Below are 11935 nucleotides of genomic sequence, written 5' to 3'. Positions count from 1 at the left end.
TTCTGAAATGTCTGAGAACTGAAACTTGTTGCAAGTATAATTTAGTCTTAGTCTAATTATTTTCAAATGCTGTCTGTGCAGGAAAAAAAAAAAGAAGAAAAGTTATGAGCTTTTACAATCTTATTCATTCCATCGACGTAAAAGCTTTTTATTTGGCTTCAAAGTGAGTCTACTACTTCACAACAAAATTTCATTATGTCCTAGCTGAGTTGTGTTTAATGGAATTAAATTTCACCCTTTCTAATTATCTTTTGGAACAGACAATCTTTACAGAATAATTAGTAATAGAAGTACACAATGGATCATTGTCTTTATACTTGCAAAGAAATTCTAGATGCTGTACTAAATCTTGAGGTATGATCTCACAAAATGTAAAATATATCACCCCTTTCCTCCTAAATTATATAACATTTAACATAGTCAACATGATTTAAGCACAATGGGTGCTAATTTTGCTTCTTTGAGATGACCATCTTTCAGTTCCTTTCATAGAATAACATTCCTGATCCCATTCAAATTAAGCAAGACTAGAAATAGGCAATCTTTTTGTCTTCAATTAATTTTCAAGATTTCTAAATGAAGGACTTAATGTCCTTTTATTAAATAGATGAAAAACAACGGTATATTTTCTTATCAAGCCTCTGTTTTTCCTTCAGTGGTCATTTATATTGTGTCATTGTTTTAAAAAGGCTTCTTCTAATTCTGCTAAAATGAAAGTAGTTACCGTGCAAGTAGAAGATTTAAGAAAGTAGGTACCCCTTCACTGAATGAACACATACAGTCATAAATGAAAACAAATAATTCTGGCATAACTGAGAGTTATTGGGAATATATGGCCTTTTCCCCTCTGGCTCTTCAGAATGTTATGAAAACAATAAAATCTTCCTGAATTTTACTTCAACATGTTGTTCTTGTCAAAAACAGGGAGAAATAACTTAAGGAAAAGAAAGTTAATTTTGTATCAAAATGGACTCTATATTTAAAAATCAAAGTTGAAACTAACCTTTCATTGAGTTAAAATTTGCCACAGAACTACGAGGAAAAAAATAAAATGTTCAATAAAAATGGGTAGGGTCCTCCTTGGACTGCTTGTCTTTATAATTTAATTTGTTGAGAATTTAAAATTACATTAATTGTGCTTAAATAACTGACATTATTTGACACTGCAACAACAGAGCAACGGAAATGAGTGACAAAAACACAAAAGACTTTTGTTACCTTTGTTTGTCTGCCTGAATAAATCTCAACAAGTAGTTCAAAGATTTAAATTTATAGCATACTTAATCGTCATTAGATGGCCAATCCTATTGACTCTAAACTGCATTTCTCTGATATTGAATAGTTTTGGCATCCACTTCAGTTTAACTCATCAAGAAACAATTTTCAAATCACTGAAATTGTGTAAAGAGAGGTCATGAAAAGGATTGTACACAGCGCTATGCTATATATGTGTTTTCTAAATGTTTTTCTAAAGCTGTTTGTTTATACTATTTCAATAACACAGTGCTATTCAGAAATACAACCTGTGTTGGGGGCAACTACTAAAGGCTTTCAATTTAGAAAGCACTTAACTATTCTGAGACTTTACTTGCATGAATTGGTGGATTTTTGGTTCATAATAATACCCATCTATGAAAAGCAAAGTTGATCTTCCCCATTCCCCCAAAAGACAGTGCACTCTGACCCAAATATGCCATGGACTGCAGTGTGAACAGTGTGAACAACCACTTTCAAAGAAAATAACTTGGCTAAAACCAGCTGGTCATCATGATTATGCAGTGAGATAGATAGACTTGTTGGATTTTGCTATCAGAGGGCCATATTAATGCTCTTTGTATATCCAATCACCTATAATTGTACAGGGAAAACATGCTATAATGTCTGGCAGCAAAAGCCTCTTACAACTAGTGTCTGAGACTGGGGGAAAACACACTCCAAACTCTTTTCAAGATCTCTTACTAACTGTTTTCTTTTATGAAAATCTCAAAAGATGCATAAATATACAAACTCAAGAGTGGAATGAAATGTGTTGTATTTGCTAATACTAGTTGATTTAATTTAACTGAAATTATTTACAGACTTATATTGAATTTTCCCATCTCTTTGCATTGAAAAAAATTAAGAAAATGAAAATATTTTCACAATATTATATTCAAACAACGGGTTTTGGGTTTTTTTTATTTTTGTATTTGATGTTACGAGACATTTTCTTTAACATTGAGCTAAATTTGATGTAAAATAGCTGTGGTTTTGCAGGAAAATGGGGACATTTTATTTTGAAGCATTTGTTTCTTCTCTTTCCCACCCATTCACTTTGTCAGCTAAAAAATCATTTATTGAAATAGCACTAAGTAATAGACACCCCAAACCGATTCATGCAACAAATGTCATGCCCATTGATACAAAATAAAGATAATTGTTAGACAGTGTTACAGGACCATTTGAGGAGAGCATCTCTATAGCATACCTCAGCATTCTATTGAATCAAGTGTCTCTTCACATGCTGTTAATTCTACTCGACTGTAGACTTCAAATTAAACAGGTATTTTAAACTGTTCTGAGGGACAGTATATGTAATTATTAGTTAGCTACATAAGTCCTAACTCAGGCAGTTATTCAGACTTGTCCTTCTTTCCATGCTTACTAGTATGGACTTGATGGAGCCATCGTCCTCTAGTAGGATCTACCAAAGTGGTTTGCCTCTAGTAAAGTATTCTGTACTTTGCTATGTAAAATTGGTAGCCAAGTTTCCTACTTTCCCTTATTCTAGAGCAGAATCAAAATCTAGAGCTTGAAATCAAAACCAACCTGAGAAGCTGAGGGACAGCTACCCATTCAAATGTGTAAGAAACTGATGTTAGACATTTCATTATTACATCTGTATGATCTGATTCTGAGTCCATTTACAACACTAGCTATATAAACTCAATAAGAATATTGAATTTACTGGAGCCTTCCAATACAGATGAAATCAGAATTTGGCCCACCTGGACTGAATATTTGTTGGGGGATAGTTACCCTCAGCTGTTGGCTGTTTAATCAATCAGCTGGATGATGTTATTTCACACCACCATCTAAGATTGTGAGTTAAATAAAAGAATCAAGATCTTCTCCTTTAGACTAACCAGTAAAAAAAATCAAGACCTTCTCCTTTAGACTAACCAGTAGCATCTCTCACTGATGCAGGTGAAGAATTTTCTTGTCTTGTTTGAAAAAAAATGCTTCTCAGAGTCTTGCTGTGAACTTACAGATAATGATCACATTAGGCTCAGTGTAAAAGGAGACAACACCTATTGAGCCACTCTTACTGGAAACAATTATCTTTTCAATTTTTATATACACAATAGCAAATATGAAGGGTTGAGATACAGTACCTGTCTTCCTGCAGCTCCCATGTAGCCTCACACAGTAAGAAACCATCTTACCAGTATGGGAGCATTTAGGCAGGAAAGCATGAGGCAAAGCCGGTAGTATTCACCCTAAAATTCTGGAGAGAAAGAGGGACACAAATGTTGTGCTTTTGCTATTACCAATTTTGTTCCCTCCTTCAATAAGCACAGACAAAGTATTTTGTGGGAGAAACCCAAATTCTGTTATTCATAGTGAATCCAAAATGCGGGTCCTAGGCCTTTCAGTTCCTAGGAGATTGATAGATTTTGTTATAATACACTTATTCTTTAAGGGACAAAATCTCCTGAAATAAGCAATTTCCAGCATCTGCAAGTGGAGCAGAACTGGGACCTTAACCCTTGATCTCTGTATTGCCATTTGAAAGGATTTCCCTTTGAACAGCACAACTGAAGGCCCAGCTGGATGCTGTAGAATAATTTTCTTCTAATGATGTAAACAAATAAGAAAAATGTAACATGGGGGTGAAAATAATACTAGCCGTCCCAGTAATTCCTGACTATCTTGTTATTTAATTTCTCATACACTACTAAGGATGTGCTAGAGCGTCTGATGTCTTTGCCATGCTTTAAGAAAGGACATAATAGTCAAGAGCACTAGTGCCTTCTTTGGAGTGTAGCCGTATGCTATTAAGATGATAGGATCAGTAAACTTCCTAAAGCCTGCAGGATGAATTGGTGTTTTCCAAAGACTTGTTTAGGAAAATAAGGGAAGCAGATGTTCATAGTCTTTTAAGCAGGGAAAAAAAGTGAGTGAAAAAGAGAGAAAACTCTCAACAAGGAATTATTCCTTTGTTGATTCTATTCTGACAAGAAAAGAGAATGTGCGCTGATGATGTTTTGCTTTTTTATAAATACTTATTTGTGCTTATCCATGTGAGAGGGAGAAGAAAATTTGCCATGTCAGTAGGATGCAAGAAGCAATGGAAGATTTATAAACAGATTAGTTACAGGTAGAGGCTAGTTTACAGCTTCAGTTCCTATACTTAAGCCTTCATATACTGAAAGGTAGAAACAGTCAGTGATAGATGGTTACTGATGAGTGTAGTGATGAAAAGAAGTCATCACTGGTAGCTGAGATTTTTCTTTTCTTTACCTAATATAAAAAATCCTAACTTAGGAATGCTAGCTTTGAGATGATATATAGAACTGCCTGTTAAGAGAGATTTCTTCCATGGTATTTCAGTTTGAGAACTCTTGGCTTCGTTCCTTTTAACTAGGGATACAAAGGGACCCTTCAGAGCCTTATTTCTCTGGGGAGAGCAAATAAAATTTATGGGAGAGTCCAGTTCTTTATTTCTATGCACACACAAAAACTGATGGAAATATGCATGAGATGGTATTAAATCCTTGGCATGGGAGTCTATATTGGTTTCCAAAATATTTTATTAGCACAGTTTGATAAAAATCCTAGTATTAGTCCAAAATAATCTCTCATCTTTTATAACTTCTGTTTTAATTATTATTTTTTTTCTCCCCTGAGAAGGAATACTTTCTGTCTTATCTGAAAGATAAGCAAAATGGAGATGTTCTGAAATAGTACTGACATAAGGAATGATAAAGAATTGGCTATAACTGGTTAGGTTTAACATGAGAATTCTCTGATCATCGGAACAACTTTTCCCCATGGGGAAAATGGGCTAATACATATTTTAAAATTATTTTTGACCTGTTTATATAATACATTTTGTGATACTACCAGGAAACTGGACTTGTAGACCCAGGGTGGGATTTCCAGGTCTGCTTTCCAAATCTGTTTGTCTTCCACAATATTTTCAGTCTCTGTAAGCACCTTTGTAGATGGATTTTATTAGCACAGATATACACAGAGGCAAATACTGGGCTTTAGAAGTTGCATTTTCTCTGAAAATAATTGTTGAATGCTAATTTAAGGATCAGAGAATGTGGCTGGCATTGCATAAGGTGTATATTTAAAAAATATCAGCATAACTTCTAGACAAGACATGAGGTTGGCTGGACTTCGGGTTCCATCCACTATGAGAGCTTCTCTGTGTAATTAAAAGTATTTATGTACATATCCTTTTTTGCAGGAGCAATGCTCACAAAACTTTTGGACATCTATTCCTGATACAGGCTCACCCTTCTATTACATTAGCATGTCAGTTTACTAGAGTGTGTTTTGGCGGAGAAGGCAACACACTTCAATACAAATCTTGCCTGATTAAAAATAATTCTGACAAAAAATAGAGTAAGAAATATTTTAATTGGAGATCCACCACCGATTTCGTTTGCTGCTGTGGCATCCCAGCAGAGAGGTGGCACAGGGCTGGGAGAAGATGCTGGCAGCAGGGCCTATGGGAGTCTGATAAGCAATGCAGAGACATTTTGTTTGCAAATTCTTTATCTTAATCACTTGGGTTTGCAACCAAAGTGATTCTAAGGCCCAGTCTGTACCAGTACTTTTGAACAACTGTTCATCGAGACCTTCTAGGACTCTGCCCTTGCATACCCCATGTAAAAATACCTGTCATTGGCCTCATTCAGCACTCTCAGAGACGTATGGGAAGACTCTTCCTGGTTAAAAAGGAACTTTTAGCAGCATTTATTATTCTGGAGACTTTCTCATGGGAGTGTTTGGTGCCTGATTCTCTACTGCCTTATGTCTTGTGTTGCTATTTGTTTACAGTGGTGCCAGTACATAAAACTGTGTTGTTCTGATTTGGAAGCATTTTATACCCACTCAGCACATGTACAAGTGTCTGCACAAAAGCCAGAGCAATGGACAAGTGGTTTTGACTAGTGCAGGGACATCTGTAAATGTTAGCATGCTTAGAAGCAGAGAAGAATCCTGTAACAGTCTTAAATGAAAGGATATTCACTTATTTTATTAGAGGACTGTAGATATTTACAGATATAAATATTTACAGATATTTAGTTTTCCTCTTGAAGTTTTCCTAATACAGTGTTTATTTACACAAGTAAATGTAAAAAAGAAAAAAACGTAAAAAAGAAAAACCATCTGTGTATACTGTTGCTTTTTTATCCTTGCCCTATCTATACTGTGAATAGGGAATTGGCATAATCATAATAATTTGAATTAAAGTTGAGATTGTGCAGCAGAAAAGTTAAGATATATTAAATTTAGGGCTAGATTCTTTGACATTTTCTCTAGTTGTTTAATCTGTGGGTAACTAAAGAAGCAGGATCTACAAAAAGAGTGCAACTTCCAGAAATCCCTAGGAACTGCTAACATTTATACTTCTGCAGTCATCTCTGTGTATAACTCAAATTTCACCTAAAAATTGCCTTCTTTTTCATTCTGTTCAGAAAAGGGGTTTTCACAGAATCGTAACTGCATTTGAATCCAAGAGATTTTTTTTTTTTCTGTAAAACTCTGAAGAGCCTATTATGCTATTGCCCTGTCTAAAATAATGTAAAGTGAAGCTGTTCCAGTATGAGTAACGATGTGTCAGACTAATTGTTTTGACTAGCTGGGCATCCTCTGAGCTTACTGTATCATGCATACAGCAGCTACATTAGGTTTCATGCCATTGTGCTCTATATGTGGTGTTTGCTTCTAACTGTTGCTTTTATACCATTTTACTTCGCACTTATTTTGTTACATTTTTGCTGCTCAGTGTTTGTCAACACTGTATTTCAAAATACCATGAAAGTGCTGAGTGCTATACAATCAATGTCTAACATTTAAAGAACACAATTTTGTATGGGACAACCTGCTGTTAGTTTGAATATCAAGTATGCCATTTACATTTTGGTGGATAGTTTAGAATTTTGATGTTTGCCAAATATGAAGTGTTGAAAAACACTTCATGTGCAGGATTAGTTCACTGTTGTGATCTCCTTCACAATAAACAGCCATCTAATAAAACTTTGTGTGCACAAATTTGCATGACTGCATTACACAATTTTGTAGGTGACAGCTCTCTAGAGCTCATTCGTATATCATTTACTTGCTGACAACACCCCTCCTAACATACATTAGAAGAATCTTTAGATTCCTTTGTTTTTATCAGATGGGCAGAAGATCCTTCAGAACAGGAAATAAAATGAAAATATTTGCCTTCAGCTTTTAAAAATATATTCATAAATCAGCTGTAGCAAATAGACTGGAAAATAGTTGGCTTGATCATATGTGTGTTAAAGTATTTTGTGACAATTTACATCAAATTATTTTAAAAATTTACTTGGCATATGCTACAAATAAAACTTTACAATGTTGTGCACAGTAGTAAAAATAATATAAATCTCCTTAAGAAGCTGTTGCCAGGAAGTTTGCCTTGCCTTGCAGTGTAACGTGAGATTCCACTAGAGTTGTCTAGTAATTTTGCAAAAACTGTGATTTGTGGAAATACTGTTCACATACTGTTTACTGTGCAAATCTCTCCTCATCTATGAGTTTTGGTAGCACAGCCCTGAACACCTTGCTGACTGGAAACCCCCCCCCCCGCATAAAACATAATATACAGATTTGGTAGTGGTGAGACTTGGTACAAAATAAGGAGCTCTAATTAATTTTAAATGGTGCTTTTCAGTGTCAAAAGCTCAGCCCACTGAAGTGGAAAAGGGGGTTAGAGTGGCTAGAGCCTGGCAACACAGCTAATCTAGGGACTCCTGAGCAAGCTCATTTGAAATGCTTACATCAGTGTGTTGGCATTTCAAGGTAGAGCTGCCTGGAGATAGCCAAGGGGACAAGCCACATTACAGACAGACATGCTAACATGGGGCTGCAATGTTAAGGGTCTGTGGCTGCTTCTGTAATAAGAGTACAGGATAGTGCAGAGTTGTTTGTACTGTCTGTGTTTGGTAGTAACCCAGTAAAACCCAGTAAAAAAAAAAAACCTGTAAAACCCCAGTAAAACTGGGGGGTTGATGTTTGGTGCACACAAAACCCTCTGAGGTGGAGGCTATAGAAATACTTAACACAGATTAGATACAACAGCATGGACCATGCTTCCAGATTATTGTGAATCAGGGCAGCCTCACTGCAGCTGTTGTTCTGCTGTCCCAGAGCATTTAGATAGTATTTTTGAAATCAGTGGTTACATGTTTGCTTTAAAAAGGAGAGAGACTGTGCTCATGCAAGTATTCGGTTTTAATATTCCAGGACATAAAGCAAACCTTGGTTTGAGTAGTTTCTTTTTGATTGTTTACAAGACAAAATGTTTTGGGTTTTACTGTGTAGAGAATTTGTTCTGAGGCTCCTTCTGTGATCTGTCTTCTAAAGGCTAACAGGTATAAAAACAAATGCCGTTAAGCTGTCAATTTTGAGTTTTTGGTTTTATATTTTCTGCTAACATTTTACCAGTAGCCAAGATATGCTTGTCTACCTAGTCTTGCTTCTCTTTAAACCAGAGGCAGAACTCTCATTGACTTCTACCACAGCAGACATGGTGAATCAGTACCTAATACATATTAAACTTAGACAAAAAAATTAGAATATCAGCCTGCTACTGAAATGGGTGTGCAAGACTTTGGCTAAATAACCCTCTCACACTTATAAGGCCTCTGGCAATACCCCTTGAAATTCAGCTGGCACTTCATAGTAAGTTCTTATTCATTCAGTGGGAAAAAGAAACCTTAGTACTATTTGCTGAGTACCAGTCAGATGACCTACAGACAAACAGAAGGTTACAAAACTTTAATAAGCTAGATAATTCCATTTTATAACCATAATTGTTTGTCTCAGCCACTGGAGCATAGCAGCTTCAAACTCATGTTTTCCCATCTTCTGCACAAAGTGACTTTCTGCAGTTCTTAATTGTAAGCTCTGCTACTTTCATGTCTCATTTTGTATTTCAAGCTTAACCCATTGAAGAGGCTTAAAATTTTGGTCTGGTTTCTACAAAGCACATGAGCCTAAAGAGGAACTACTCATATTCTGAAGAAGTCTGTACCTCAGTGCTACCCTGAGTGGATCCACCACCTCTACTCTGCTTCATACTCTTTAGGTATGAAGCTCCATTTGTGAGTTTGTCCTGAACATCTGTGTTGTTGCAGCATTGCCCATTCAACTCAGGACATTCTCATGGTGGGTTTGTCTTCCTGTAAATACACTTCCTTGCATTGTCTCTAAGGTGGCGGAGGTGGAGGGCATGTTAATTCAAAGGCAGCCTACTGTCCTTATGAGCCATAGCAAGCTCTATAGAGCTTCTACCCATATTTCATTTATTTGCTGACACCTTCCCTCCCAGACAAACTAAATCAGCATCCCACCCCTGCCATCCTCCCCTGAATTTCCAGAAGAAGGCAGTTCATCATGTCACTGACAAGTATGCTCCTGAATATCTCCTACATGAATCAAGCTGATGGCAAATTGAAGATATGCTGACCTTGGCCATGATTACCTTGTGCCACCAAGCTTCTTTCTCCTAATGGCTAATATATGGTTCTAAAGGAATCTCTACTAACTACATCCTGAGCAGTCCTTCCCAGCATCTGTGTTGGTGACATGTTTGTTAGCTCATCTAGTAATGCTACCTGTGGATGCAGAAGTTGAATCCAGGCAAGCTGCAGTAGCTCCTGAGGTTCTACCAGAGAATGTAGTAAGGAGGATCCATGAAGTAGCCTCCCCACTAAGCCTGTGGCCTGCCTTTACCAAATCCTGCATTATATGTTCTGTGCAGATCTGCCTGCTGCACAGTGACCTGGGACCACCTCCTCCACAATAATTGCCTGCTTTCATTCCCCTTCCACATTTTCCTATAGAAACATTAATTCTCCCTGTCACATAGAAAGCTTGCAGGAAGTCATTCTCTTCTGCTTGTAGCAGTCTCTGCTCATTTAGGGATTTTGTCTGGTTGATCTGCTGCCAGTCACTCTGTGACCGTGTACATAGTGTTTAAGAGGTGACAGCAAATTTGGTTATGAGTAATTAAACAGTTTTATCCTAATAGACATTGTTTCCTATTCAATCTCTTCTAGATTACATTGTTTCCCAAATAATAGGCAGAAAGCTTTAGTGTAGAGATTTCATTTAACCAAAATCTGTCAAGGGGACCAGATGTCTCGAGAGAGGGATTTTGGCATAAAGAATAAACATCCCCTGAGAAATATATTGGCTTACAAGTTTTAATATGAGTTTTTGCTTCATAGAATCATAGGATAGTTAGGGTTGAAATGGACCTTAAGATCATCAAGTTCCAACCGCCCTGCCATGGGCAGGGACACCTCACACTAAACCATGCCACCAAAGGCTCTGTTCAACCTGGCCTTGAACACCACCAGGGATGGAGCATTCACAACTTCCTTGGGCACCCCATTCCACAGCCCAACCACCCTTACAGAAAAGAACTTCTTCCTTATATCCAATCTAAACTTCCCCTGTTTAAGTTTTAACATGTTGCCCCTTGTCGTGTCACTACAGTCCCTAAGGAAGAGTCCCTCTCCAGCAGCCCTATAGGCCCCCTTCAGATACTGGAAGGCTGCTATGAGGTCTCCACACAGCCTTCTCTTCTCCAGGCTGAACAGCCCTAACTTTCTCAGCCGGTCTTCATGTGGGAGGTGCTCCAGTCCCCTGATCATCCTCGTGGCCCTCCTCTGGACTTGTTCCATCAGTTCCATGTCCTTTTTATGTTAAGGACACCAGAACTGCACACAATACTCCAGGTGAGGTCTCATGGGAGCAAAGTAGAGGGGCAGGATCACCCCCTTTGACCTGCTGGTCACACTCCTTTTGATGCAGCCCAAGATACGGTTGGCTTTCTGCACTGCAAGCGCACACTAAAACTGGCTCATGTTCAGTTTCTCATAGGCCAACACCTCCAAGTCCTTCTCTGCAGGGCTGCTCTGAATCTCTTCTTTGCCCAACCTGTATCTGTGAATGGGATTGCCCTACCCAGGTGTAGGACCTTGCATTTGACATGGTTAAACTTCATGAGGTTGGCATCAGCCCACCTCACAAGCATGTCAAGGTCCCTCTGGATGGCATTCCTTCCCTCCAGCATATCAACCGCACCACACAGCTTGGTGTCATCTGCAAACCTGCTGAGGGCGCACTCAATCCCACTGGCTGTGTCATCCACAAAGATGTTGAACAAGACCGGTCCCAACACCGATCCCTAAGGGACACCATTCGTTACCGGTCTCCAGCTGGATATTGAGCCATTGACCACAACTCTTTGTGTGCGGCCATCCAGCCAGTTCTTTATCAAATTGATGTCTCTCCAATTTAGAGACAAGGATTATCGTGTGGGACAGTGTCAAACGCTTTGCAGAAGTCCAGGTAGATGATGTCAGCTGCTCCACCCCTGTACATCAGTTCCGTAGCCCTATCACAGAAAGTCACCAAATTGGTCAGGCAGGATTTCCCCTTGGTGAAGCCATGCTGGCTGTCACCAAGCACCCTGTTATTTTTCATGTGTCTTAGCATGCCTTCCAGGAGAATCTGCTCCATGATTTTGCCAGGCACAGAGGTGAGACTGACTGCTCTGTAATTCCCCGGGTCATCCATTTTCCCCTTCTTGAAAATGGGGGTTATATTTCCCTTTTTCCAGTCGTTGGGAACTTCACCTGACTGCCACGATTTTTCAATATGATGGACAGCGGCT

The sequence above is a fragment of the Neopsephotus bourkii genome, unplaced genomic scaffold (genome assembly GCF_033783945.1).
Source record: "Neopsephotus bourkii isolate Nb327-2 ecotype Australia unplaced genomic scaffold, CSIRO-AGI_Nbou_v1 NB_678, whole genome shotgun sequence".
Lineage (NCBI taxonomy): Eukaryota > Metazoa > Chordata > Aves > Psittaciformes > Psittacidae > Neopsephotus > Neopsephotus bourkii.
Note: the sequence above shows the minus strand (reverse complement) of the source record.